Genomic DNA, 24,044 nt, shown 5'->3' with positions numbered 1-24,044 from the left:
CAGCACACGGGCTCTAGTTGATACACGTGAGCTCAGTAGTTGCGGCACGTGGGCTTAGTTGCCCCACAGCATGTGGGATCTTAGTTCCCTGACCAGAGATTGAACCCCCGTCCCCTGCATTGTAAGGCAGATTCTTTACCAGTAGACCACCAGGGAAGTCCTCAGCCTATCTTTTGAAGCTTTGAAGTCAGGCACTGACTTTTCCTCTCTAGCTATGAAAGTCTTAGGTGGCATCTTCTTTCAATATAAGGCTATTTCATCTGCATTGAAAATCTGGTTTTTAGTGTACCCACCTTCATGAGTTATCCTAGCTAGATCTTCTGTATAACTTGCTGCAGCTTCTATATCAGTACTTGCTGCTTCACCTTGTACTTTTATATTATGGAGAAGGCTTCTTTCCTAAAACCTCATGAACCTCTGCTAGCTTCTAACTTTTCTTCTGCAGCTTCCTCACCTCTCTCAGCCTTCATAGAATTGAGAGTTAGGGCCTTGATCTGGATTAGGCTTTGGCTTAAGGGAATGTTTTGGCTGGTTTGATCTTCTATCCAGACCGCTAAAACTTACTCCATATCAGCAGTAGGGGTACTTTGCTTTTTTAGCATTTATGTGCTCATGAAGTAGCACATTTAATTTCCTTCAAGAACTTTTCCTTTGCAGTCACAACTTGGCTAACCGTTTGGTGCAAGAGGCCTAGCTTTTGGCCTCTCTCAGCTTTCGACATGCCTTCCTCAATAAGCTTAATAATTTCGGGCTTTTGCTTTAAAGTGAGAGATGTGCGACTCTTCCTTTCAGTTAGATCCTTGGAGGTCATTGTAGGGTTATTAGTTGGCCTAATTTCAACATTGTTGTGTCTCAGGGGAATAGGGATGCCCGAGGAGGGGGAGAGGGACGGGGGAACTGCTGGTCACTGGAGCAATCGGAACACACACATTTGTTGATTAAGTACACTGTCTTATATGGGTGCAGTTTGTGGTGCCCCAAAACAATTACAATAGTAACATCAAAGATCACTGATCACAGTGATAATAGTGAAAAAGTTGAAGATGTTATGAGAATTACCAAAATGTGACACAGAGACATGAAGTGAGCAAATGCTATTGGAAAAATGGCACCAATAGACTTGATTGTGGCAGGATTGCCACAAACCTTCAATTTATAAAAAGCACAGTATCTTCTAAGCACAATAAAGCAAAGTGCAATAAAATGAGGCATGCCTGTATCCATTTCTCCTCTCATGCCCTCACTTCCCTCCTTACCCAGCTTAGGTGCTATGGTCAGTCTCTCCTTTGCTTGTCTCTCTGTGTCCTGTTTACTGGCATGACTCTGACCCTATGTCCACTTTGGACCTGAGTGCAGTTGAATGGAGAAGAACACAAAACTATGCTGAATGGCATTACTTTGAGTTTATGTCCACAAATTTCAAGTGTATCCTCTGCTCTATTTAGAAATCTTTCATCATTTGCTTAATACTTCTACTCTGTGAGGCAACGGTTTTACACCTTCACCTGTACCTCAGACCTCCAACTCCCATCCCCGATTCTCCCCTCAGCTGATTCCTTCACTTCGTTTTTCATTGGTGAAATAGAAACAATGAGAGTAAATGACCTCATCTCCTCCAGCAAATCTGCACTGATTCTGTTTCTGCACCCGCTGTCTTGGTCCAGCTTCTGGTACTCTACATGAACTATATGGAACCCTGTAGTAGCTCCCTATCATCCTCAGAATAAATCCAGTCTCTATGCCATAGCCTCAAGGCCCTTCAAGATTGGGCTCATGCTTGTCTTTCTCACCATGTCTACTATTACTCTCTTTTTTTGTCCCTGAGTTCTGGTCACACTGGTTTTCTTGCTGTTCTTCGTGTATGTCAAGCTTATTCTCACCTCAACATCTTTGTGTTTGCTGTTGCTTCTGTCTGGGAGTCTTTTCCCCTAGATATTTCTATGCCTTGCTTCTTCTTCGTTACACTCAGGCTTTTGCTCAAATGTCGTCTCCTCAGAGAATCCTTCCTTGACCACTCTGCCCACAATAGTTGTCCTTCTCCCCCATCATTCTCTAACTCCTTACCCTGCTTAATTTTTTTCCACAGGACTTATCACTACCTGACATAATATTATAAATTTGTGTTAATTTGTTTATTATCTGAATATAACTTTATGAGGGTAGGGATTTTGCCTGTCTTTTTTGCTTCTGTATCTTCAGGGCCTAGAACAGTATTTAGCACTTAATATCTATTGATTAAGTATTTAACACATTTTTGATAAATGAATATTGAATAAAGTATAGTGACTATTGTGGCAAAGCCTCTTTTTATTTGTCACACGGTTACTATTCTGAGGCATAGGACGACTCAGTTCTCTCACCACTTTTCTCTATTTGAAAGATTGGGAAACCTTTTGTGCAGTGTCCCATAATATCATTGGGCTTTCGTTTGATATAAACACATCATTTACATATTAATTCTGCCTTTGTTCTTTTCTCATTAGCCCATAACAATTAAAAGAGACCATTACTCTGCCACACTGTGGGTTTTTATGATGTCATATCAAAGTCTCCATTAATTAAATAACTTAATAAATTAAAGCCTTATCCGATGACAATATCTTTCAATTGTGAATCATCTCCACTAAAGAGCACAATGGCAGACGTGGGACAATTTTAGCATTAGGACATGCCAACCTAACAGCCAGATGTGCTTATTGACACAATGAAAGTTAAAAACTGTCACTTTAGGTGATTGATGCCAATGACACTGCGAACGGGACAGTCGATGGGGTAAAAAGACAAACTCAGGCACTGCTATTGGAAGGCACAGCTCAATTATCAGATTGTCATTTAGATTCTTTAGAATGTTAATTGGATAAAATCACAAATGAAAAAATAAAATGTTTGGAGCTATAAGACTATGTCTTCGGGTTTCGGTTCAAGAGAGATTGACGTGCAGGGTAACATTCAAACTTCTTAATTTATAATGCAAGGTCCTCATTTAACTGGAATGTGAATTGGAGTGGAAGATAGTAAGACGAAGGCAGGGAGACCAAGGATGCTAATGTAATTATCTAAGGAAGAGATGCTAAGAGATGGGGTTGGGAAGAAGAGATGTAGGAAAGGAGGAGACAAGATGAAAGCTGTGTAATATGGAAGTAAAAAAAAAATGGGGGAGAGTGAAGTACAACAACATCGGCAGTAGGTGACAAATGGATTCTTTTATATTCATGTTACAGGTAAAGACATAGAGTAGTGGATTGGCCACCTTAATTTGGAAATTTTTGTGTGTTACTTGTGTAAGGATTAATTAATTACCTTATAGCTTTAAGAGAGTATGGTTTGCTAATGTGTCTAAGTGACTTATTGAGAATAGCTAAATTATGAGCCTAAGCTAGATATAGTCATGCCTTCTGTGGTGTGTAGACTTGGTACATTTGGATAATCCCTGACTTTTGGTAAAGTGTAAATCAAGCTCATGGTTGAAATAAAGCCAAATATACCAGGAATCACAACAAACATAAAGATAATTCATTCTCTGTGTCAATAGACAAAGATTTTTAAGTTGCATGGGGAAGAAGAAACAGTTACACTCTCTTTACACACTGTTTATAAGGAATACCCCTATTAAGAATAATGGCATGGGAAGATTGAAAGAAAATAGATGGAAATTGATATAATATACCATGCAAATACCTTTCAAAAGAAGGCTGGTGACACTGTATTAATATCAGACAAAATGTACTTTAAAAAATGTTATTACAGATAAAGAAAGTCATTATTTAATGATAAAAGAACAATTCGCCAGAAAGATATATTAATCCTGAACCTGCATTACCTAGTCACATCATTTCAAAAATATATAAAGTAAAAATTGACCATATCACCACGAGGTATTGAGAACATAGGTAATCATAATTGGGAGGATTTTAAAAAATATTTTATTTATTTATTTATTTATTTAATTTATTTGGTTTTGCCGGATCTCAGTTGCAGCAGGTGGGCTCCTTAGTTGCGGCTCGCTGGCTCCTTAGTTGCGGCTTGCCGGCTCCTTAGTTGCAGCACGTGGGCTCCTTAGTTGTGTCAGGTGGCCTCCTTAGTTGTGGCACGTGGGTTCCTTAGTTGCAGCAGGTGGGCTCCTTAGTTGCAGCAGGTGGGCTCCTTAGTTGTGGCATACAAACTTCTAGTTGCGGCATGCATGTGGGACCTAGTTCCCTGACCAGGGTTCAAACCTGGCCTGCATTGGGAGAGCAGAGTCTTAACCACTGTGCCACCAGGGGAGTCCCCATAATTGGGAGTTTTAAACATTTTCTCTAAGACACTGAAAAATCAAATAAACTAAAACAATTAGAAAGGATAAAGAAGATTTAAATAACATAACTGATTAGCTTGATTGAATAGACATACATAGAACTCTGAACTCCTGAACTCCACTACCAGAGAATATACACACATTGAAAGCCTTACCACTGATTGCTAAAAATTATATTTCCTCTTATCTCGGAAGAAAAAATATTAGGAGACCAAAACCAAATAGACATCAAAAACTTTATACATTTGGAGACAAGATCATACTTCTAAATCTGGTCAAAGAAAAGTGATGATAGAAATTAGTTGATACTTTATTTTAAATCTTGTGGGTTACAATTAAAGAGGTACATAAAGGAAAATTTATAGATTCAAATGCATATATTTGAAATGAAGGAGGACTGATTATTAGTGAGTTAAGCATTCAACCAAAAAGTTATAAATAAGATAGCAGAGTAAACCAAAATAAAGCAAAGGGAGACGATAACACAAAGTACTGCAAAAAGAAATGAAATAGAATACAAAGGAATAGCAGAGAAGAGCGACAAAGCAAAGGATGATTCCTTGAAAAACTAACTAAATACATCTGGCAAACTTGGTCAGCTACAGAGACAAAGACAGAAAGAAGGAAAGAAAGAGTAAGAGTGACAGAGAGAACACAAATAGTATTAGAAATGAAAAGAGGGACCTAATATATGTATAATAGAGAATAGAAGGTCAAAAGAATGCACTATGAGTAACTTCATAGTAATATATTTGAAACATACATTTTAATAAATAGGGGTGCCCAATACATTTATGATACACACATTCTAAGCTCATGTCACAACAGGAGACTGAGAAACATGATTTCTGAGTTTGAATAAATGAATGGAAGAGAAAATCATTCAATCATATGAAACGTATTTATGGACATCTGCTAGGTACTGGGAATTGTGCTGGTGCTACCTTATATTTTCATGAGGGGGATGGACATTAAACAAATCATTACAAAAACAGATATTTACAGTTGAGGTAAGTGCAGTATAGGAAGGGTCAGAGCATTTAACAGGGAACTTAATCTTATTTGGGCAAAGGGCAGATTAACAAAGGTTTCCTGAAGAAGTGACATTTAAGCTGGGACTTAAATAATGGGTAGGAGTTACCCAAGCTAGAAGGCGTTACAGGGTCCAAAGACATAGATCGTAGAGTGGATGGTTAGAAAGGTGTGAAAATCGGTTTCAGCAGTAGCCTTTGGAATATGGTAAACATTTATACAAGCCAAATACATTAAATTCACACGTCTAAGTAGAGCACAAACATATTTCCCCTTCTTAATAGCTTTTTGTAGATGCTTAAGAATGTAATCTGTAAAGAAAGTATTAAAACAAGGATGGGAAGGAAATAAACCAGCTTCATTCAGAGTAGTGGTTGCTTCTAGAGAAAGGAGAGCAGAGGAGGCTTCTGCATCCACCCCTTGTTAATGGTGATTCCCTTCCTGAAAGGAAGGATAAAGTAAGCCACAATCATGAGTGTGCTAATTTCTTTAAGTGTTGGCCTTATCTGAAATGGAGACCTCAATTATAAAACATCAGGCAGAAAATCACAGAAGAGAAACTTAGAGATGCTATTCTGAAGGGAGCAGTGGTTTAGACAGTACTACTCAAAATGTGAAGAGGGAGGTCAGACACTGAGAGTAAGGATTTAGGACTGCCTTGTCCAGCACAGTAGCCACTAGCTACATGTGGCTATCGAGTACTTGAAATGTGGCCAGTCTGAATTGACATACTGTAAGTGTACAATACACATTGGATTTCGAGGACAGTATTAAAAAAGAATGTAAAATATTTCAATAATATTTTTTATTGAAGTATAGATGATTTACAATATTAGTCTCAAGGGTACAACATAGTAATTCAATATTTTTATAGAGTTTACTTCACTTAAAATTATTATAAAATATTGGCTATATTCCCTGTGCTGTGCAATATATCATTATAGCTTATTTATTTTATACATAGTAGTTTTTACCTCTTAATACGCTACCCCTTTTATGCCCCTCCCTGCTCTGGTAACCACTAGTTTGTTCTCTATATCTGTGAGTCTGTTTCTGTTTTGTCTTATTCATTTGGTTGTTTTACTGGGTTTGCCAAAAGTTCATTTAGGTCTTTCCACAAGAGTGTATGGAAAAATCCGAACGAACTTTTTGGCCAACCCAGTATTTTTTAGATTCCATGTAGAAGTGGTAACATATAGTATTTGTCATCAACAATATTTTTATATTGATTATATTATATGAAATGATAAGATTGTGGATATATTGGGCTACATTAACATATTATTAAAATTAATTTCACCTGTTTCTTTTTACAGTTTTTAACATGGCTACTAGAAAGTTTAAAATTACACATGTGGCTGGCATTTTATTTCTGTTGGACAGTGCAAGTTTAGAAACTTTTATAGCAATTTGGCATTGCCACAATATCCAAGTGTATGTCTCATCAGCCCACAACATACTGGAAAGGAATAATACAGTCAACTAGTATTTCAACACAGATAATTAGTGAAGTGCTGCTTGAAACCATTCATATCTTCCAAAGTGTTTAGCCACTATGCTTACTATAGGAAGATACATATATTGTCATTTTCTCAGAGGTCTGTGAAATAGTCCAAGGAGGCAACTTGTTAAACTGATGTGGCCTTCTGAGTATGAAAAAAGTGATTGATAAAGATGTTATCATATAACCCTTCAGATTTGCTTGTATTTATTTTCAATTACGTAACTTGTATATTGGAGTTGGAGAGAATATAATAAAAACTGTGGTAAATAATACGTTTTTAAAAGTCCAATTGAAAGACCAGTTTGGCATCAACTAGTTTTTTTTTTTTTTTTTTTTGAGAATTGAAAAAACAGGGAGTGGGGAAGCTCATATCTCAAATTAGTTACATTGCAGCATTGATAATATACTTACGTAATTGTCTTCCTTAGATTTTGTTCTATAAAATTGACTTATTTTTCATCAGAATGGGCTAGTTAACATTGGACTTGGAATTGGCACAGGTGAGCTTGTGATTTACAGGGCAATTTTTCTCATCAAAACCTGGGCAGAACCATTTATTTTAAAATCAATATTTATTTTACAATGGGAAGATGGTGCAGATTAAAGGAGCATAAAACCATGATAAATCACCCAATCTTCATCCCATAGAAAATCTTTTAAATGGCTCTTTAAAGTAATGGCAGTAAAACCGTCTCATAGAGTTTGTATTTGGATGGCTTTCTAGCATATGGTATAGTCATGTAGATTAAAATCTAATTAACGAGGAATTTGTAAATATTCAGACGTGGTCTGTGTGATTCTTTTTCAGTGAAAAGTTAAATGTGTTTTTTCCGTAGCCAAGTTTCTGAGTCTTGCTCATGAGTAAAGGGAATCCAGCCTCAAATTTTTAGCTGTTTGAAATCAAAGGCCGAAGAAATGAAATATCTTTTAGTCTTTTTATTTAATAATCAATGTTTATATTAAATGTTTAAGAACATGTTTATGTTTACTATAGATTATTATACAAGAAAGGAATTTTTATAACATCTTGTTTGATTTGGTTCCCATTTATATCTTAGGTTACAGTAATTTCTATGGTTAAAAATAATAGAGTTAAATTTCTCTAATAGTATTCTTTAACACTATTCTAATGATAAGTGGACTTGTATAGAACCTTTGGACTGATTAAAAAATGATAAAGAGTAGAAAACATTAGAAATGGATGAGATCTGCTTGTAATCATGGTGAATATTACAAATGGGGAGTCTGTGTCCTGTGGATGTTCCATTGTGGGTGTTCTGTCTCTACCTAACTGAAGACTCCAGGTCAGCAGTTGGCAAACTTTTTTGTAAAGGACCAGAGACTAAATATTGTAGGCTTGTTGAGTCCACATTCCAACTATTCAACTCTGCTGTTATTGGGTGAAAGCCGCCATAAGTAATATATAAATGAATGGGTGTGTGCATACTCTTTGACCCAACAATTCTATGTCTAGCAATGTTCCCTAAGGAAATAATCAGAGGCTTTGGCAAAGAAGCATGTACAAGAGTATCTGTCATGATATTACTTTATGACGTGGAAAGCTATTTATGGGCCCTGGTTAATTAAAAGAAAAGCAGCAAAACAGAATGTAATATGTGATCCTACTTTGATATAATGTATGTATAAACCCATATATTAGGTTGGATCATGTGAAATTAATGTTAAATGGCTGTTTTTTATCTGCAAAATGGAAATTTTATATGGTCAACCTAAGAAAGAGACTGAAAGATTATCCACCTGTAATTTCTTAGGTGGAAGAAATAGAATAATTTTTATTCTACTCTTTTTCATATGTTCATTTGTTACAAGGAATATATTTTACTTCACAGTGAGAAAATGATGCAGGTTTTTTAGGACAAAAGAAGGATTTTGCCATTCAAATTGTGGGTACATAGCAATGGAAATGCAGAAGGCATGTGCATGTAGTCCTCTCTGGAGGAGATGTGTCTCCTGTGAGGAACTAGGAGCTTTGTTTTGTTGGCAAGGCCATTCCTGTTATGGCAGTGGATACAGGGAGCTGCAGCCAGCGCACGTTGTATATTTTCTCCCATTGGTTGACTCCATTCCCCCTGATGCCGTTTAACATTCAATTCATCATATGAACTCCTCTTGTTCAGATTACTTTCACATCAGATTGCTGTCTGATTAGGATTTGGCTTTGCATGGAGGACATCTTCAGGAAGGGAACGTTCTGGTCATTCTGACGTCTGTGCGGCAGTTATGTTACAAATTGTAGACTTCTACTTCGATATTTTGGGTTCATGCCGTTGGACTTGTGAGCTTTGTTTAATGAAGTCCACCTCCTGAGAGAGGGATTCTGTCTTGTGTGCTGAGAACCCCAAGGCCCAGGATGCCAAAACCTAGTGAAGGAACTTCCTAAGGTATAGATGACCTTCAGTTGGGTCTCTGGGGAGGGAGCCTGCTGCCCTTCCTCAGATGGCATTCTACATTTCTGCACAGTAAGTTGCTTGAGTCTTTTCTTATTTGAAACTTTGCCCCTTTCCAACGCTCAAGTTCTGCAATTCTTCAATTTTTCTCTCTTCAGCCCTTGCTTGCTCCATTTTCCTCACTGTTTCTTGTCACCTGGCAGAAAGACAGTGGGGAGAGACTGGTACACAAGAGACATTTTGCTGCTGGTATTTAACTTTCTCCTGAAGTTTTTGTTGGATGACATTGATTTCTAGTGCAAAGGGTGCTCAGCTTTGGAGCAGACCTGTAGAGAAATAGAGTCCCTCAGGCCTGCTGTGAGGCTAGAATCCCCTTGTCCCAGCAACAGGGATTGGCATTTGTGTGAGACAGTGGGACATGCCCCTGATGCCGGGAACTTCTTGCAGTGACAATCAGCGTGAAGAAAAGCAATGGACCATTTCTCCACGTGAGGGAGGCCGACATTTTGTGAGCTCACATGTTTTTCTCATCAGACTCTGAAACAGCGTTTTACTGTATTTTGATACAATGTTCAAACTACACATTAGGGGCAATTTCTGCCTTATTTGGAGCACCAGTCAGAATGATCTTATCTCCATTAGAGGAAATGAAGAGCCCTCTGTATCTGACACTACTTTGTTAAGAGAAAATATTTTCCCAGGAGGCAAAAGTTACTGGCTAAATACAGCCCCAAATCAAAGATCTTTTCTACCAAGAACTCTTATGTCAGCTTTCTTTTTCATAAATTAATGTGGATCTGTGGAATTTACATTTCCTACAAATTGTTTACCCATTTTCCCTTTTCATAAGGTGAGAGAAGATCCTAATTCAAGATACATTCTGTCGCTTTGGAGGCTGATTGGGGATGAGGGTTTTTTTGTATTCAAAGAAATCCCCAAAGCAATTGGTAAACCTGATTATAGAATTTGATGTTACACATCTTGAGGAAGATTTAAGTCTGAAAATTTAAAAGACTTTAATTCGCAAAGTGTTGATTGCATCATTTTGCTTAGTAGTACAGTTAAGTCATTTTTAAAAAGTCAAGTGAATACGTTTTGGCCTCATCAATGAAATGTACCAAGGACCATAAAGTAGTGAAAATGGTGTTAAGAAAAACAACATTTCATTTTTTCTTTGTATTTTTGTTTTGAAAAAAGTGAAAATTACCCTCTTTCCCTTTGAGTTCATGCTACAAAAGCTTATAAATTTTATGTTGGGTATTTAGATGTTTATGTGAGGGGAGCTCAATTTATAAATCTGAATGCTAACAATATGACGATTAATTTTAGAAAATTGTCAGTCAGCAGACATGCTGGGCCTAGAATAAGATGATTCATTTGCTATATAGGCAATATTGTATGTTATAAAAAATCAGGGGATAGTCACATAGAAAGGGGAAAAATGAATGGATCAATAATTTAATTTAGCTCTGACCTGGCTAAGTTCTATAGCATGGTTCATAATTTTTCAATGAATAGACCCTTAACATTTTACATATAGTGCCTCAGTTTTGTATTGATCTTCCCTAATGTATTCTTCATGTCAAAGAAAGGAATAAAAACAAACAAAACACACTGTTTAACAAAAACACATGGTGTCGCCTGCAAATGTTAACCAAAATATGACAACATATTGGCGTTATTTATTCTGTCTTCAGAACTACTTTTTTCCTGGCTAATTTAAAAATTTAGAAGAGAAATGGGTAGTAAATGAATGATGACTTGAAGGGCAAGTTCATGGAGTTCTCTCTTAGTTAATAGATTCTTAGCCTCTCTGCATTACTTAATTGCTTATTAAAAGTGGAACCCCTGATGTACTATGTGTAGTGTGTATTTATTCCATGGAAAATTATTAATTTTTAATTGAACTAAGTGAGTGCTTGGACAAGGGACCCTAGCTATTAATCAGGAAGCAAGTGATTGACTGATGTTTATGTTCATTAATTATTCAAGAAAGTTCAATTTTAAGGTCTATAACAGTAGAAGAAAGTTTTTATAAGTGAGTGTGTTTGTGCTGGTACATTTTAGTACTATATTTATTTGTTCATTTAACAAATATTTAGTATGTGCTATGTGCCGTGCAGTGATGAGTCAGCGATGAGCAAGCCCATGGGCCCCTGTACTCATAAAGCTTCCAGGGCAGTACGTAAAACAGAGGTATATCACTGCTGTTTAGGAGACTCAGTTTTGCTTGACTCCCCTCTGTGTACAGAAAATGATTCTTCTCTGCACAGATTTCCTGAGTCTCCTGGAAATTCAAGCTATCAAATTCTAATTACCATCTGAGACAATATTTTCTTTAGAATGATAGAATCATAGTTTCTAAGAGCTGAAAGAGACCTGCGAAGTTGTCTGGCACTGGACCCTTTTGTTCTCCGGCCTCAGCCTGGGCCTGTCCAATGTCAGGAGGGAGAAGTGTACTCATTCATGGGGTCATTTCTGGAATGTGTGGATTATTTCAAAGTTCTTCCAAATAATGAACTGAAGCTTATTTCCCTGCAAAATCTCTTTATCGAGTCCAGTTTTGTATCTTGGACAAAATCATCACATCCTATTTACCTATTATTTGGAGTATGTATCACAGTTTTCCATATATTTCTGTGATCTTTTTATTATGACTGTGTTATCCCTGTTAGATGCATGTATCCTGACAACAGAATTGTGTCTGGTTTTGCTCACTGCTATTTTCACTAGCACTGTCATAACACTAGGCAATGAATGAAGGAATGAATGTTTTATCTTATTCCAAAAAGGCTTCAGGGAAGAGTACATAGATTTAAACCATACATCTTAGTCCATTAACTATTTAACAACTGTCACGGTTCTTTTACTTCAGTTTTTCTCATCCTCAGGTTCAGATTCTCCTTCCTAACTTTCTTTACACGTGACATGGTGTCCAGCCAATTATACTGAAGTCATCTCCTTCCTAATGCCTCCCACTTTGTTAATATAAAAAAAAAGTGCTGGTCTCACCAGGAGGTTTGGGAAAGGCTTCACAGACGAGGTGCAGATTGACCTGTACTGAGTCTTGAAGAATGAGGAAGTGTTCTCCATGTCAGTGAGGCCAGAAAGGGCACTTTTAAGGTACACTGAGAACAGTGGTACCAGAATGTTCACCCACCTTGCAGATTTCCATTAGGTCGCCTAACTTCCTAGTTAGATCCTCTTTGGGGAATTTTTGCTCTTTTCTTTCCGTCTTCCTCATGAACTTCACTATTCTTTCACCTTGATCACTTCCTTACCACTACCGCAAAGCTCGAGGCAGAGCTGCCCGAGGTTTAGAGCTTACGTGAGGGAGTTAGTCTGTATTCAAATCCGGGTTCAACCCATATTTTGCATGGCCTTCGGTGAGGTAGGTACTTCTTTGAGATTTAGAGTTTTCTTCTTTAAAATGGAGAAAATAATAATACCTTATAAAATAATTGAGAGATTATCAGGTAAATTATATTTGAAGTGCCTGACCTGTAACTATTATTCCCCACTTCCCACCCTGGGAAACTCCTGCTGTAGTTCACTTCCGCTGGTATAGCTATTGGTCCAGAGGCCCCAGCACAGGCACGTGGCTCAGACATATTTTCCACAGAAACCCATCAGGTGTTAATAGTGGCAGAGCTATTTCAGTTTCTTTCAGGTCCTCAGTTCAATGGATTTACATCTTCACCTTTATTTCTTTCATCCTCCAGGCTCCTGGGGTCCAGTAATTTTTTTGTTTTTTTTGGTAGGACTGTAAAGGAATCAGATTTGACACATTTTCCTCTGATTTCTCTCCTTTCGGGTCTCCATTTCTCCTGGTGTTACAAGAGCCTGGATTTCTCTGATCTCCTCTCTCTCAGCTTCATCTGGGTAATCAACATGCTCATTTCATTCTGGTCAAGATTTCTCTCAATAGGTTTATTGCAGATGGCTGCAGCTGTGATCAGTGTTTACAATCTGATGACAAGTTGGAGATTAAGGCTTGTCATCACTATTTAATTAACCTCAAATTAAGCGCTTTCCGGTCCCATTCCATGCCCTTCCACAAGCCCAGGAGAGCTTCTAAAACAGTGCTTGGAGTCTTGATAGATTAGGGGTCACATCACTGGAAAGCAGGGGCTGATTTAGCTGTGACTCTGAAGAGCAACACTATTTGATCCTTAACTCACTTGCCCAAGGGCTGAAGCTAGGTAGCTATTCAAAGTCTCTATAAAGAGAGGGGAAGAAAGGAGAGCATTTTTCTAATTCTAGGAAGCAGGTAGTCTGTGAACTGCAGAGACGATGAGGCAAAAAGTATTCCAGAGACAGAAAAAAAACTCTGTTCTTAATATTTAAAAACAACTTTGTTTTTGTATCACAGAAGTAGTATATGTCAACAGCAAAATTATACATGGTAATTGTAAAAGGATGGAGAAACAAAAGAAGAAAGTAAAAATCATACAAATTCCTACTCTCCATACCTGCTTTTAAGGCTTACCCGAGCTGTCCAATCTGGTAGCCACTAGCCACATGTGGCTCGTAAATATTTAAAATATGGCAAGACTGAATTGACACCACGTGCTAGAAGTATAAACTACACACCAAATTTCAAAAAGAGAATTTAGGCTATTGTTATTTTGTGTATGTTGGATTAATTAAAATATATCTTTAAATGAATTTCATCTTTTACTTTTTTTCATCTTTTGCTTTTTAAAATATGACTACTAAATACTTTAAAATTACGTATATTTCTATTGGACAGTGCAATTTTAGACCTTTTTCTTATATCAAAATTTTTTTAAAAGAAAAATTGCGTTATTCTACATAAAACTTTGTATTCTCCTTTTTCAGTTAATGCAAATATGTTCATGTCATGAAATATATGATATGGCATTGTCTTTAATCATTTGTAGTATTTCATTATATGATGTGCCTGAATAGATTAATCCAATCCACTGTTGCTGAACACTTAGGTCATTACCATTTTTTAAAATTTCAAATTATTCATAACATACTTATAACTATATCTTTGGACTCATCCTTAATTGTGCTTCTAGGATTTGTTTCTGGAAGCCAATTAGCCGAGTCACTTGCTTGTGGTGTTTAAGCAAATTGCCATATAGAAAGGTGGCACTGATTCATACTCAGTCCAGTGGTTTATAATAATGCTCATTTCACCTCATCTTTATCAACACCAGGTATCATCATTGTTCTTAATTCTTATTGTAACGAGCAGCACTGTTATGGGTTTGCTCAGCAAATTATTGAAAAAGTTTTAGTGTTAAGCTTTGTGCAGTGGTAGTATCGTAGCCAATGAGGTTTATCCGAGGCACGATTACTGCTAATTGAAAAAGTCTTAGGCTTGGTAGCTTCTATCCTGGACCTGCAGATACTTCAGATGATTTTCTCTTATCCATGAATCATTCTTTTATCCATCCACTCTTGAGCATCCATAATGTGTCCAGCACTGCCCAAAGATTTGTAGAAGACATGGTATTTGATTTTAGGAAATCCCTTATATTTAATATTTAAGTTGGAAAAGAAAGGAAGAGAAAATAAATAGGGCAAGGGCCACGTGAGTCTTATTTACTACAGTATTTCAGCACCTAAATAGAGTGTCTGGTATGTGGTAGACTCCCAGTAAATATCGTTGAATGAATTCATGACTAAGTGTATGCTAATGTTTACATAAGTGATGAAGAAAACAAAATAAAGGGGTAATGATTTTAAGGTAGGGACAATAAGGGAAAGCTGTCTGCCTCCTGTGTTAACCTAACAGAAGCCAGAAGGCATGAGAGCTGCAGAGGGCTGCAGAGGGCTGCAGAGGAGAGGCCACCACAGGGCAGACAAAGGGTCTGCAGGGGCAAATAGAGGATAACCAGGACACCAGCTCTGATACCTGCCCTCTGGGGTAGGGCACTCACCCTTTCTGAGTTTGGTTTCCTCATCTGTAAAATGTGCATAATTATACCTACCTCAGAAAGTTGTATTAGAAATAAATGGAGAGCACTTAGCACAATGGTGTTTTCTTTACTTGTATTCATTAGTGGCTTAGCTATGTCAGTTTCTAAGCATCTTGTTCATTTATCATTTCTTATAAGTTATCAGAAGGAAAAACAGAGAAGAAACTTACCCTGTTAGACCTGGACCTTATATTTAGACTTGAAAAGTTCTACACCCCCCCAGTGAGGTAGCCGTTTGCGTTCTGAACTGTGCATATCAAACCCTTATACTCTGGTTAAAAACCCATAGAATTTTTCATGTAGTTGGATAATTAGGCCACATGCTGTTGGCTCTGCTCAAAAACGGTCATTTAAGTGTCCTTTTTTTTTTTTTGGCATCCACTGGGAAGTTTAAATAGCCACTGCCAGTGTGATTTCTATATGCTCTTTAAAAAATGCTGAAATTGAGAAGAGTTTAATAAAATTGCTGGACTGTTAGCTTTAGCAAGCTGTCCCAGACATAAACCTGAGAAAACAAACCCCAAACCCCAAAGTAAACACTTCTATGAATCGGGGACTTTAACAGGTGCTCCCTGGAGAGTGCAGTTTGACTCATGGAGTTAGTTGACAAGCAAGGGTGGAAGCTAGCAGCTTCTGAGGTGATTTGACTCCTTTATTCTCCTTTGCTTAACAGATATCTGTACTAAATAAGAGTGGCAGCATTTGGAACTAAGGGACCCTGAAGTATCATCTGCCTAATTCTTATGTAGAAAAATGAGTAGTGCAATAGTGTAAAACGAATATATTTCAGGTATATGAATGTTCTTAAATTACCAGACCCTTAGGGAATATAGTTATTAAATGAATAAAGTGTCCAATAAGAGGAACAGCTTATATTTATTCAGCCTTTACAAGGTCCTAGTCACTATTCAGAATGCTTCGTGCATGTTATCTCATTTAATCCTCACAGCAGCCCTAAGAGTAGAGAGTGTTTTCTCCATTTTGCAGATAAGGAAACTGAGACTCCAAGAAATAAAGCCAAGTGATTACAGTCTCATATTTAGAAAGTAGCAGAGGCAGGGTTGAAACACACAGCATTTCACTCCAGAGCCTGAACTCTCAGCTGCTGTTCTGTACCGTTTCTTTCTTAAATGTTTATGGAGTAAGCTGAGAGTGTGAGGAAATCTTGTTGAAGGTAACAGCTCAGGTAAGCCTGTGTGGGATATTCAGGTACAGTTTTTTATTCCCATAAATTCCTTGCAGATTATAGACATGTTCCTTGGTTTATTACTAGAAAACACCTTCTTAATTGATCTCAATATCAAATCTATTGCACTAGTTGAAGGAAAGGAGTTTTATGGCCAGTGTAGCAAGATGTTTACCGAATATTCTGTTCACGTTCATGATTTTTGATTTTTAATAGCCAAATGTTATTTAAAAATGTGACTTATATTAGTTACATCATGTGTTGAAATGTATCCTTAATTGTAGTACTTTTATTGACTGCGAGAGGATGCAAAGTGGATTCCACAATTTTAATTAACTGTTCCTCCTCTGACATTTCATTACCAGTTTCAGAAGTGATAGAGGATGGCAGTTACCTGTGAGAATTTTTCTATAAAGAAGCTAAGATGGAGGAATGTTAGAGTTGTCTTGGTGATTAAGAGGAAAAACAGAGAAAGGAGAGGATTGGCTATTATCCTCACATGTTAATAACATGGTCAGTAAACAAAGCTTCTGTTATTTTAGGTAAATTTTAAAAATTTGAGCAGATAACAGACCAGTTGAAATAAAAAATAAAGAAATCACTTAATTCAACTATAATTTTTATGCTGCAAAAATGGTGTCTTTTTTCTGAAAGTGAGAATTTCTCAGACATCACATATCTTTCCCTTAAAGAGTTTTTGAGGATTTTCTATGAGTCAGAAGAGGCAAAAATGTGAAGGTCAAAGATAATGGGTCCCTATCTAACACTGGACTGATTTGTCAAGAACCCAGGACACATTTTTTTTTAATAAATTTATTTGTTTGTTTGTTTATTTATTTATTTTTGGCTGCGTTGGGTTTTCGTTGCTGCGCGCGGGCTTTCTCTAGTTGCGGCGAGCGGGGGCTACTCTTCGTTGTGGTGCATGGGCTTCTCATTGCGGTGGCTTCTCTTGTTGTGGAGCACGGGCTCTAGGCACGCGGGCTCAGTAGTTGTGGCGCATGGGCTCAGTTGCTCTGTGGCATGTGGGATCTTCCCGGACCAGGGCTCGAACCCGTGTCCCCTGCATTGGCAGGCGGATTCTTAACCACTGTGCCACCAGGGAAATCCCCCAGGGTATGCTTTTATTTCCTTTTTATGGTAAAAGCCAGAGAGACCGCTGTGGAGTTTAAACACGGTTTCTGTATCTGGTGCCCACACGGGAAGATGAAGGTAAGGAGGCCAATTTATCCAGCATATGTGCCCAAGCACATAATTACCTCCCTTGATGTCTGTCGATACTTTACCACATCCCCCGGGAAAATCTCTGGGCAGTCCTTTCAAGTCATTTTCAGAGATCTCACCATGGCAGGTGAGCTTATTTATTTATTTCCATTTTGAGAGCTTTACCTTTCCAGACTCCCTTTTAATGTTTACCTCTTGTATAAAGAATGGAGACTGCGGGTATTTCATTACCAGGTATCTCCCTGATGCAGGCACTGCCTGGAGAAGTTTCCCTCTGTTTGGTTTGCAAGCCTCATTTATTTTCCCGAGCTTTCTAATCTAGGCAGAGCCCAGCGGATGGCATTATTAAATTACCATTATCACACTGTGTTGTCTTGGCACGATCAGGGGCTGAGTTGGAAAAGTTTGTGTTGGGCAGGGAACACATTTTCTCCCCTTCTTGAGCTGCCCCAAATGGACCTTAGCTGACTTTCTGGGTCTGTATCAGCATCAAGATTCTGTGAAGTCAAAGCAAAGATTTAACCACATTTGAGGCATTTCTTCTAATCAGTGTAAAGAATGGGCATTCCCCTTTTAAGTAGGTTGCTTTGATTTGGGATCAGCTGGACAATTCATGATTGTAATTTTTTTGATTGGGGGGGTAACATTTGACATTCAAAGTTATTTGACATTTCAAAAGTTATAATGTCATTTTAAAAGCTCTAATATCACTAGTATATTTGCATGTAATTCATTTACACAGGCTTTCAAAGATTGTCTATTCTCAGTAGAGAAGTTTTAATTAAAAATGTTTTATTGCCACTCCAAGCGTCTTTAAATTAAGGCACTGCTCTTTTCTGTTTTTCTTCCTCACGCACTCTTGATGATCAACCTAGTGTTGTCTGCAATGATAAAAGTGGTTCTTGTCATATTTTAAGCATTTTCTTGTTCATCACTGTGTCACCAATGGCTGTACAGTGCTAGCACATAGTAGGTACTCACTAAATTCTTATTGAATGAGTGTTTCAACACTGCCCATGCACTGTATATTCTAACCATTCTGGACTATGTTTTATCACATGTACTCTGCTTGCTCCCACCTTAGGAAGTTTACCCACCACTCAGAAATGTCCTTTGCCTCTCAAATCTTAAGCACTTTTATACTGCTTATTTGTGAGTTTTCTTCTCCTGTCCCTATCTAAGCACAATTCCTGGTATATATTAGGTGCTTGATAAATGTCTTAATGAATACATGAGTTATTGAATGAACACACATGTATAGTTAACCCAAGGAAAAATTATGTGTGACATTTATAAACCATTTTTATAACATTTTACAGCAATTTTAGTTTTAGGCATTCAGTAAAATGATAAAAAGTAAGTTTGAAACACCATTTTTCTTGTCCAGTCCTTGACTCAAAACTCTTCAATGGCTCTCCATTCCCTTTAGCAGTGGTTTTCTAACTATGACAATCTGATCATGGGATTATGTCTTTTCCCAGCTTAAAACCCTTCAAAGGTTTCTCACTGCCCTCACAAAAAATATGATTCAAACTCTTTAAGCATGGCTGAGAGTTCTACCTCTCCAGCTAGTCCCAAAGCTCCCTTTACTCTTTCACGTCTAGGTCATATGGTTCATTAAACCTGTAATGTTTCCTCTTCTCCAGGGCCTTGGCACTTTGGGTGCCCTCTGCTCCCTCTTCACCCACCTCTTTCCTTAGCTGACTCCTCTTTGGCTTCAGATTGGTCTCGTTTTAAATGTCGCCTTCTCCAGGAGGTCTTTACTGTCCACTCCCTGCCGCTGCCACCACCATCACCCCTACCTGCCTCTACTAGTTTAGATAATTTTCCTGCTTTGTATGCCTTGCAGATATTTTATCAATAGATTAGAATTACGTGGGTTTTTTTGGCCAAGTCATGTGAAGTATTAAGTTAATGGAATTTAAATTGAGAATTTCCACAATTTTAAGTTTTCCTCCTGTAGTTTCTCTCAAACATTTTGGTGGCTAACATGACCCTCTCCCACCCCCTGACGTGCACAACACATTTATTGTAGGCAAAGTATGCTAAGTGCTTCATATACATTTACTCATTTGCTCTCACACCAGCCTTATGGTGAATACTGCTATTGTCCCCCATTTTATCAGAAAAACTAAGTTCAGTGACATAAGAAACTCACATAGCTGATGAGTGGCAAGCTGAAGTTTAAGTCCAGGCTGTCTACACTCAATCTCTGTAGCCCAAAGCCCAACCTAAAGCTAGTGATTAGACAGTAGTAAATAAATACCCAGCAGGTATTTGAAAATAGCCTTGTTTTTGTGCTGGGTATCTTCCGTTTATCCCTTCATACCCACTTTCTACTCTGTTCTGTGCCTGGGAGGTTCTTCTCTGTTGGCTTTATAAATGGGCTCCTCCCTTAACCCCACATACTGCATTAACCCTTGGTTTCCCCACACCATTACCACACCTTTGTAAAAAGTTCTGCAGCTTACCCCAGTTGAGTGTTTTGTGTATACTTTGTTTTTGCCCAGATCCTAATTGATACAGACAAAATTTTTTTAAATTAAAACTGTAGTTATGGTTGTGCTTTTATATTTCTCATACAGTATGGAGTAATGTTAGCTTTTTTCTACTTTGTCTTTAACTTTGTATAATGGAATTGACGATTGTCATAGTTCATGCAGTCTTAAAAATGAGAGGCATGCCACACTCTTGTGCAAAGGGCATGTTTCCAAGGAATTTGTAACCAGTTGGGAAACAGGCCTACAGAATATTTTCCAAAATCTTTAGCCTGCCATGAGGCCTCTTGCATTTTGACAAGAGTTTCCCTTTCTGCTTTTCTCCGCTGAGCACCCTTTGCTTACTTTAAAGCTGGGCTCTGCTGTGTCTGGGCAGGTAGTGTCCCAGCCACCTGGTCCAGGATTGGTTTAATGTCTGGCTTTAAAATAACTCATTTTACTTACTTAAATGAGTTTATATATAAAGAAACTCACATAGTGTTCCATAAATGGAAAATAAAATCCATTACAATAAATAAGGGAATGAAACTTTAAAGGGGAATATAACAAAAATAAAATGATGCTATTCATGTTAGCCAAGTGTTAGGAAGGTGTTTTGACATGTTAGCACTAATTAATATTTCTCATTGGATGAATTAGAAAGATTGAAAGAGAACTGAAAGGGACATAACTTTATTAGTCTTTGTTTTGTCCTGTCAGTGACCATCTAGCCCCAGGGTTCCATGCCCTGAAGTCTGAGGATCACTGGTATAATCTGTTTTTCCCTATGCTGTGAGCTTAACCGGAATGCTTTCCTCCTTCTAGTTTCCTTTTCCTGATCCTCTCCATCTTTCTTTTTGAAACTTTCCTTCACCCTCTTAGCCTACACAAGTCTCTCGTCCGAACTTCCTGACATTTATTATCTGTCCTACTTATGTTGGCTTCTGATTGTTAATGTTTTGACCTGGTATTTCAATAGCTCATATTTTGTGTCTTGTCTCCTAAACACTGTAAAGTTCTGTCTCCAGGAATAGACACTGGGACCTGTGCTTCTGGAACCCCATATTAATTAAATGTTCATTATATAATATATATTCTGTTTATAATATGTATTACATTATATTATATATAATATTTATATTATATTTATATATTATTAAATAATATATTATATATATTATATATTTACATATACATAATATATATAATACATATTATGTAATGTAATGCATATTATAAACAGAATATATAATAGCCCCATATATAATTAGAAGTTCATTAAATGTTTGCTGTGTTGAATGAATTTGACCCAAAGTAAGTTAAATGATGTTTTAACAACTATGGATATAATTCACAATCACAGTATGATTTTGTGTCTGGTTGGGATGCACAATTTGTATTTTTGCTTCTTCTTGCCTTCATAGAAATTACATTCTAGAAGGAGATAAAGATAATAAATTGATACACATATGCATATTATAATGTAATGTAAAGTGGAGTAAGTGGTATAAGGAACGTAAATCAGCATGCATTGTTAGAGCTTTGGGTTGCCTTTTAGATTGGGTAGTCAAAGAATACCTCTCTGATGAGGTGACATTTGAGGACAAATGTGATTAAAGTTAAGAGGAGGGGGTACCTATGAATATCTGAGGGACAAGCATCCTAGCTAGAAGCAATAGTAAGGCCTGAGGATCTGAGTTGGGACCTTGCTTGTTGGAGGCCAGTGTGGGGATGAGACGGGAGCAGTGGGACATGTCATTGAAGAGGTGGCAGGACTGGATTGCATAGGACCTTTTCAGCCATGGTGAAGCTTTTAGATTTTTATTGTAAGGGAAACTACAGGAGGACTGAAAGGAAAGACATAACATGATCTGATTTATATTTTTAAAAAGTAATAGTTTCAGCTGCTCTGAATAGAAGAGGTGAAAAGGACAAGAGAGAGGCTGAAAAGGTGGGCAGTTAGGAAGACATGGCTCCATGCCAGATATGGTAGGGGTGTCTTTGGAGCCCAGTGATAGTAGTGGACAAGGTGAGAACTGGAAGGTTTAGGAAAAATTCTGAGAGGAGAGCCAACTGTGTTACGCCTTCTAATTTATTTACTACTGTACAACGCTTTCAAACTAGCGTTCTCCGTTGGTATTTATTTTCATCTTATAATTCTATTTAAGACAAGTTTTTTTCAATTTACCAAATATTCTTTTATTTATACTTGCTTTTGGGATAACACTTAATGACTAATTAGTCAATAAAAACCAGAGTTCTATCTGGGGCAAGAATGTGTTCCCGTGGTGAATTTATTTATCCATCTTTTTCAAAAGTAATTGCATTTTTGTATTCGTTTTTGAATACTGTGTCATTTCCCAAATGACTATTTGGGATGTGGAATTTTTTAATGCTATTCTAATTTTGTATCCTCTTCCTTCTAATATCCCCATCTGTACTTTGTATTACAAACTTCATCAGACCACTGCACGCTATTATAGCTGTCGTCACCATGAGGAGAAAATGACTAATTGAAGCTGCTTATTGATATAATAGAGCAGGTTGTGACACTTGGCGAGAATACTGGAATGATGGGCTCCAGCTGATGTTATGTAAAAATATTCAGCCATGAAATATGCACTTGTGGATGGCTTTTTGCAGATGTCTGCAGAATGCAGATAATCTGTATTCTGAGGAGATCTGCAAATTAAAGATCTATATGACCAGTTAGAATTATAGCACAGTGAGGACAGAGTGGTGCAGTAGGTAATGATATAGCCTTGAATCTTGGGTAATAATAATTATAACCTGCCTATACTTATAAGCAAAAGTAGATGATATTTACCCCCAACCCCCATTTCAGAGGGAATGGATCAATTGGCAGAAAAATGATGGTGAACTTTTGGATATTTTGGAATTCCTTCAATGCAAGATATATTGGTATCATGAATGGAAGTATAAATTGGTATATTGTCTTTGGAAAGCTATTTGGCCATAACTATCAAAATAGAATGCACACAACCCTTTGACCTAGCAGTTTCATTTCTAGTAATTTATTTTAGAAATATAGTCACTAGATGCACAAAAATCTCTGTACTAAAATATTCATCATGGCATTTTGTTTAATAACAAATGATTTAAAATAGTCTAAATGTCCAAGAAATAGGAGATTAGGTGAATAAATTATGGAATGTTTATGCACTGTAATATAATTACGCCTTTATAAAGCCTGTATCTATACAGAACCATCTCTAAGTGAAAGAAGGGTTAGAATATGCTATTATTTGTGGTCATAGAAATGTAAAGTATATATATATATATTTATATATGCATATGTTGAAGACTGCATAAGAGAATTTTAAAAGCATGGGTCAGAAGACATTTTTCACTGTACATTGCTCCTTTGGTATTATTTCAATTAATTACTTCTTGTATGTATCATCTATTCAAAAATTATAAGTTAAGAAAATTATAGGGGTGGTATAGTTGTATGTTTTTACTCCCCCCTTACATAAAGATGTCTTTGCTTGATTCTCTGCTGTATTGCACCTGACTTCTCTTTTGAGAGTTTTCTTATAATTTCTGTTAGAACACCTTTTATTAGGATATCATTGCACTGACACTTTTAGTAATGAGGTGGCAACTCGCCTTATTCCTTTATTGCTTGCCATGACTCTACAGAATATAGATAGCTCTACCACTTTCTTCCAAGGTTCGGGTCCTTCCTATCCAGGAGAACTATTTAGAAACTTGTTTGTGCCAATGGTTTCTGCCCACAGCGGGGGCGGGACCAGGGCGCGGCGAGAAAATCAGCGGGAAACGCGTCTCCACTTCTGCTTGTGGTCCCACCGCTGGGGTCTCGCTGCTCCTGCCATGGCGCAGCGCCATGTGCAGAGAGATGCCATCATTGGGCATTATGAATGCGAGACTGAATAATTAACAGCCACCCCTTAGACGGAGGACTAGGTGCAGGGTAGACTCTTTCT

At 37.4% G+C, this 24,044-nt stretch overlaps 1 protein-coding gene and 1 pseudogene across 13 annotated transcripts in view; both read left to right on the top strand.

Moving 5' to 3' along the window:
* FHIT (fragile histidine triad diadenosine triphosphatase) overlaps nt 1-24,044 on the top strand; it is a 1,499,836-nt gene that overhangs the window by 299,541 nt on the left and 1,176,251 nt on the right. The window lies entirely within an intron of this gene.
* On the top strand, nt 14,514-14,588 carry LOC133095837 (U4 spliceosomal RNA; annotated as a pseudogene).

The sequence above is a fragment of the Eubalaena glacialis genome, chromosome 7 (assembly GCF_028564815.1).
Source record: "Eubalaena glacialis isolate mEubGla1 chromosome 7, mEubGla1.1.hap2.+ XY, whole genome shotgun sequence".
Lineage (NCBI taxonomy): Eukaryota > Metazoa > Chordata > Mammalia > Artiodactyla > Balaenidae > Eubalaena > Eubalaena glacialis.
The sequence above is the reverse complement of the archived record's forward strand: the minus strand, read 5'-3'. Positions and strand labels throughout refer to the sequence as shown.